The sequence below is a fragment of the Ahaetulla prasina genome, chromosome 7, assembly GCF_028640845.1.
Source record: "Ahaetulla prasina isolate Xishuangbanna chromosome 7, ASM2864084v1, whole genome shotgun sequence".
Classification (NCBI taxonomy): Eukaryota; Metazoa; Chordata; class Lepidosauria; order Squamata; family Colubridae; genus Ahaetulla; species Ahaetulla prasina.
In genome coordinates, this window is record NC_080545.1 from 14,752,561 (window position 1) to 14,759,215 (window position 6,655).

The 6,655-nt window shown below is 45.9% G+C and overlaps 1 long non-coding RNA gene across 1 annotated transcript; it reads right to left on the minus strand.

The window, feature by feature from the left end:
* Nucleotides 1-341: 341 nt before the first annotated feature.
* LOC131201830 (uncharacterized) lies at nucleotides 342-5,577 on the minus strand. Its single transcript, XR_009156014.1, has 8 exons — nucleotides 5,286-5,577; nucleotides 4,679-4,816; nucleotides 2,708-2,883; nucleotides 2,427-2,546; nucleotides 2,028-2,101; nucleotides 1,686-1,922; nucleotides 1,176-1,277; nucleotides 342-621 (listed from the first exon to the last, which is right to left on the minus strand). It is a non-coding gene; the product is annotated as an uncharacterized LOC131201830 (long non-coding RNA).
* Nucleotides 5,578-6,655: the final 1,078 nt, after the last annotated feature.

Below are 6,655 nucleotides of genomic sequence, written 5' to 3' on the forward strand. Positions count from 1 at the left end.
TGAAGGAAACAATGAACGTTCTAGTTCCCTATAGATGAAACACTAGTAGAGGCTCCATCACTTATAAAGCCAGGATGGTCCTTAGGACTAGATCTGCTGCTTCTTCCACTTCTATTTTGGGGTAGCATTTTTTTATTTTTCGTCCCAGACAGTCTCACATTTTCCCTTGCTTTCTCTTTGGTTTGGAGAAGCTGCCCTTTTGCCCAGGTTTTAGAGGATACATGATGCTAAGTTTTCTTCTGCTCTTCCTTGAATTTTTTGGAAAGAGGCTCTTCAATGAAAGTGATGTTTCTTTCCATTTAGGTGATTTAGGATGTTCACAGGGTCTGAACAGAAGACATGGCTGCCTTGAGAATTGGGCCCTTTTGTCACACTGATCCTGGATCTCTTTGATAAAAGTGGGGATCCAGGATTGGGATACTTCCTTCTAAGGCCCTTCTTGGGAGGTCTTCCGATGGAGAGGATCAATGGAAGAAAAAAGCGGTTCAGTGTCAGCAAGTTCAGTCAGAATCTCCTTCAGCATATGGAATTCATCTTGGAAATCTGCCAAGAGTGGTCCTTCATCTCCTGGCTGGGAAGGTGACTCATGGTTCTTCTCCTGCCCAATATGAGCGTCCGTCACTGAAAGAAAGCAAAAAGAGAACCTAGGATGGGAGGATATCAACCAGTTTGCTGAGGCAAAAAGTGAGTCACTTTTAGGCTCCTGTACTTCTCCCACCTCCCCCATTTGCCCCTGCTCTGCTATAAGAAAAGGAAGGAGAATTGTCTTCAGCCTCTGCAGATCATTTTCTGAGGAGCAGCTACATTCCTGGTTCACATCATTAGAACAATCTATAATGTATAAGCCTGTGAATTTTCTGCAAAATTGGTTCAATTGATGAACACGAGGCCAACAAGGACAGGCAGGAATGAAGCAGAAATGACTTTGGAGAACATCTGAGTGACACCAGGATGGAAAGGTGCTTCTTCCATCAACCCCTTGCAAATGTTGAGAGATATGATGAGGAAGCTGAGTTGCCTTGAAGTTCTAACTGTCTTATCACCTCTGGAGCAATGCAATAGTGGTGAAACAGGACAGTGTGGTTCCCATTCCTCATTTCCTGGACATCACTTGTTGGGTGCCAATGAACCTTGGTCCACAGCTGATCAGGTATGCCTAGTCAGGCTGGACTCACCTGCCAGGCTGAAAAAGGGTGAGTGGTTCTCCAGGTTCTTTCTTGAAATATCAGGAACTACTCTGGAAGGCAGCATCTTAATCCCTTTCTTTCTGTGTTCAGCTGTAAGATTTTTAAGATTTAAGATGGTTAAAATGTTAAAGACCTTTGCTTCAGGATAAGTTTTAACCTTTAAGTGGTGATGTAACTAAGTTTGTTGGCTACTTTTTCTGACAAGTGTCTGGATTGAGAACCATTACTGATGGAGAATAAATCTCCATAATTATTTATTCCTTAAAGTACACTGCAAGATTTCACACATATTGGAAAAGCATGATGAGCATTAGGGGTTAAGGTTAGGGTTGGGTGTGGCTTAGGGTATGGGTTAGGATTAGATGTTAGGGTTAGGGTTTAATTTGATTTGGGGTAGGGTTAGGATTAGGCATTTTATTTGATTAAATTCAATTAAGTTGTGGGGTTTGCTTTCCTTATTTCATTTACTGATGCCATACCATCCCTCCTTTTAGTTACCTTCATTAATGAAACTATCCTTATTTTCAGCCAGTTGAATTTCAACCAGAAATTGTGGAAATGCCTACTGGACTTCAATGAACTGGAAGTGACAGAAAGAAGTCCATCGTACTGTTGCCAAAGTGTCTTACACAGACATTCCCCTTCTTCTCTTGGCCTATTGAGGACAACCACACGAACCCAAAGATCTCTAGGAGGCGAAACTCAATGCAGGGGTCCATGGCTGGGGGAACCTTGCTGTGAGATCAAAGGAGAAAAGAGACATCAGTGCCCATCTTAGTGAACAGCCCTCGGGTTCATGTTTCCCAAGAGAATAGCAGGCAAAAAAAAGAAAAGGCTGACCTGATGTCATAGACTGAAAGTAATGCATAGAGTCCTACTGTGAAGCTGCTTAAATGGTTTTCCTTCATCAGAGCCTGGCAGGAAACAAGAGTGGAGAGAAGCAGAGAAGGGAAAGTCAGCCAGGTTGCTCCAGCCCACCCCTTCCTCTTTTTCCCACCTCCTTTTGACTTGCTCTTCTGCTACAGGTTCTCTTATCAGTAGAAGGGAAACAGCCCCAGTTTAAGGAACCTTTGCAGGGCCAGGTGATGACGGTTGCTTTCTGTTTCTCTGATGGACTGGTTGAACTTCCACTGACTGTTCTGGAAATGCAGGGGCAACTTTTCTCCCTCCCTCTACTGTTCCTGTCTCTCCATCCTGCTTTCCTTGCCTCCAGTTGCCCCCTGCCTCCCTTTTACTTACCAAGACAGAAAAGCTATAGAGGTCCTTGTTTATGGGAACCGGGACTGCCATTAGCCTGCTCTGCTTCAGCTTCAGCTGACTGGCGATAGAATACATGCCCTGAACCATGATGCGCTCCTGCTGCAATCAAAATAGCCAGGTTGTAAATTGTGGAGGCTGTGGGATGTCTTGCCCCCAGGATCCCCCATGTTCTCCCTTTCAGACAGGGAAGTGTGAAACTCTTCTGAGTCTTCCTCCATTACGAGGAATCTTTTGCACAACACTGAGACTAGGATTCACACCTGGGGGAAAAGCCCAGCCATGGGAAACCCTAATTCCAAAGGGTATCTATTGGTTGGCCTGTCTGCCTGGTCCTCTCATTGATCTCTTGCCAGAAACATTAGTTTGTCTTCTTTTTTGATGTCCCTTCTCATAAAGAGAATCTTCTTCTTCCTGGTGCTGACCCTTGTGGAGAAATCTGAAAAAGGAGAGGCAGGTACTGTGATCCTCCACAAAGTTTTATGTCTCCCCCAGGTGAAGACCCTCCAAAATCAGGCCAACCTCTGCAGCATTTTTCCCCTTGAGACCCAATTCCATCGATTAAAAAGATTTTTCTGGTTCACAGAGCTGGTGGAGTCTCCTGGCCACCAGAGAACTTCTCACTGAGGCCTTAGGCAAATCCTGCTCTCCGTATTCTTCCTCCCCACTTCCCCATATATATAAATAAGTGAACCATCTTAAAGATTCCCTGAAGAGTCAAATGGAAGCAGGAGAACTTGTGGGGAGTCAATATAGACAAGAGCTGCAGGAGGAGAGGTGCTTGGTGGGTCAAGAGCAGCTTTATTTATTTATTTTTATTTATTTATTTATTATTTAAATTTGTATACCGCCCTTCTCCCGAAGGACTCAGGGCGGTTCACAGCCAAGTAAAAATACATAATACACTATAAATACAATTAAAATACTATTAAAAAACTTATTAAATTGGCCAGAATTAAAATTTAGAAGTAAAACCCATTAAAAACCCATAAACTTAAAAAAACTAACCCAGTCCAGCGCAGATGAATAAGTGAGTTTTAAGCTCACGGCGAAAGGTTCGGAGGTCCGGAAGTTGACGGAGTCCTGGGGGGAGTTCGTTCCAGAGGGCGGGAGCCCCCACAGAGAAGGCCCTTCCCCTGGGCGTCGCCAGACGACACTGTCGCGCCGACGGCACCCTGAGGAGTCCCTCTCTGTGAGAGCGCACGGGTCGGTGAGAGGTATTCGGTAGCAGCAGGCGGTCCCGTAAGTAACCCGGCCCTATGCCATGGAGCGCTTTAAAGACGTTCACCAACACCTTGAAGCGCACCCGGAAGGCCACAGGTAGCCAGTGCAGCCCGCGCAGGATAGGTGTCACCCGGGAGCCACGAGGGGCTCCCTCTATCACCCGCGCAGCTGCATTCTGGACTAACTGTAGCCTCCGGATGCCCCTCAAGGGGAGCCCCATGTAGAGAGCATTGCAGTAGTCCAGACGAGACGTCACAAGGGCGTGAGTGACTGTGCACAAGGCATCCCGGTCTAGAAAGGGGCGCAACTGGCGCACCAGGCGAACCTGGTGGAAAGCTCTCCTGGAGACGGCCGTCAAGTGGTCTTCAAAAGACAGCCGTTCATCCAGGAGAACGCCCAAATTGCGTACCCTCTCCATCGGGGCCAATGACTCGCTCCCGACAGTCAGCCGCGGACTCAGCTGACTGTGCGGGATGCCGGCATCCACAGCCACTCCGTCTTGGAGGATTGAGCTTGAGCCTGTTTCTCCCCATCCAGACCCGTACGGCTTCCAAACACCGGGACAGCACTTCGATAGCTTCATTGGGGTGGCCCGGTGTGGAAAAGTACAGCTGGGTGTCATCAGCGTACAGCTGGTACCTCACACCGAAGCCACTGATGATCTCACCCAGCGGCTTCATATAGATGTTGAACAGAAGGGGCGAAAGAATCGACCCCTGCGGCACCCCACAAGTGAGGCGCCGCGGGGTCGACCTCTGCCCCCCCGTCAACACCGTCTGCGGCCGGTCGGAGAGATAGGAGGAGAACCACCGATAAACGGTGCCTCCCACTCCCAATCCCTCCAACCGGCGCAGCAGGATACCATGGTCGATGGTATCGAAAGCCGCTGAGAGGTCTAATAGGACCAGGGCAGAGGAACAACCCCTATCCTTAGCCTCTGACCCTTCCCTCTCTGTGACCTTGAATGTTTCACTCTCAATACCCCAGCCCAATTCTAAACATCTACTCACCACATTGCTCCACATTTTGGAGTTCCATGTCAATAATAAATTTGACTATTTTTCTCCCAGGAGACTTGGTACTGTCCTCCAGTCAGCAGGTTGCAAATTTAGAGCACCAGTTCCTGGATTGCTCACCTTCCTTCTTTTCTTTTGAAAACATGAAAAACAGAGGAAGAGGAAAAAGGGAATGTCAGGAAAGTAAAGGAAAGGATTGCATTTTCTAGAATCACTTTGATTCAATTAAACACATGTTCAATCACATAACAACACTCTGTGATTAAAGAAACCAGAGTGGGAAACTAGTACTCCTGGCTTGGACTCATCACTTTTTACCTTGGTTTGGTTTTACATTACTGGACATGTTCCACAGGCACCTGAGCTGATCAAATTTCAAAAGCTTTTCCTCATTCAGAGGTTAATGATGGTAAGTGATCCCCAACAATTGGAAAGTAATCAATTAACTCTTTTAGCACCAATCAGGTATGAAAGGTAAAACTGTTCTGGAACACATTTGTCTCCTATTTACCTTTCCTAAGGGAATCTCCCAATCCTCTGAGAAGTTGGCTTAATGGGGAAGATCCCCCAGAGGCTAGGAGCCCTTCTGAAGACTACTTACCTCTTGGAGGCCATCTTCACTCAGATCACTGAGAGCTGACAGAAACTGACAGTTCAGCTGGATGGATGACATCATAAAGCCAGGGGAGTCCTCAAGGATATGATAGGCCTCCTTTGGGATCCTATCCAAGATCATCTTCTCCACCTTTTCTACACGCACCAATGCCAGAAGAAGGTCTCCAGGAACCTACAACAAATCACCAAAGCTGACTGTTTCTCATCTTTTGGCACAGAAGACATAGCTCTTTGGTTGTAGACTGCCTCTTTATATGGAAGCTCCAAAGCCAACTGAATCCTAGGTTGCCTTAACAGAGGGACAGAATCAAGATCATATGAAGTATTAGTACCAATTTATAAAGCCTTAATAAGGCCACCCTTAGAATACTGCATCCAGTTTTGTCACCATATTATAGAAAAGATGTAGAAACTCTGGAAAGAGTGCAGAAAAGAGCAATAAAGATGATTAGGGGGCTGGCGACTAAAACATATGAAGAACAGTTGCAGGAATTGGGTTTGTCTATTTTAGTAAAGAGAAGGACTCTGTGCGACATGATAGCCATGTTCCAATATTTAAGGGGCTGCCAAAAAGAAGAGGGGGTCAACCTATTTTCGAAAGTATCAGAAGGCAAGACAAGAAACAATGGATGGAAACTAATCAAGGAGAGAAGCAACATACAACTAAGGAGAAATTTCCTAAAAGTGAAAAACCAGTGGAAGAGCTAGCCTTCAATGGGTGCTCCATCACTGAAGGTTTTTAAGAAGAGATTGAACAGGTATATGGTCTCTTGCTTGGGTGGGGGTATTGGACTGGAGGACCTCAAGGGTCCCTTCCTAATCTATTATTCTGTTTTGTTATTCTGTTATTCTTCTGTGATCCCATCAAGCCAAAAGAAAGTCAGGAATGGTATAGGATTTTATTTATTTTATTTATTTATTAATCAAATTTCTAGACCGCCCTTCTCCCGAAGGACTCAGGGCGGTGTACAGCCATATTAAAATACATAGATAGACAATGAATTTAAAATAAATTTTAAAATGAAATATTTAGCCGGCCAATTGAACTAAAAATAATAAAACCAATTAAAATCAGTATAAAATTTAAAATTTAAAATTTAAAAGCTAAAAAATCTAATCCAGTCCTGCGCACCTGAATAAGTGTGTTTTAAGTTCACGACGGAAGGTTCTAAGGTCCGAGAGTTGGCGAAGTCCTGGGGGGAGCTCGTTCCAGAGGGCGGGAGCCCCCGCAGAGAAGGCCCTTCCCCTGGGTGTCGCCAGACGACACTGCCTAGCTGACGGCACCCTGAGGAGTCCCTCTCTGTGAGAGCGCACGGGTCGGTGAGAGGTATTCGGTAGCAGAAGGCGGTCCCGTAA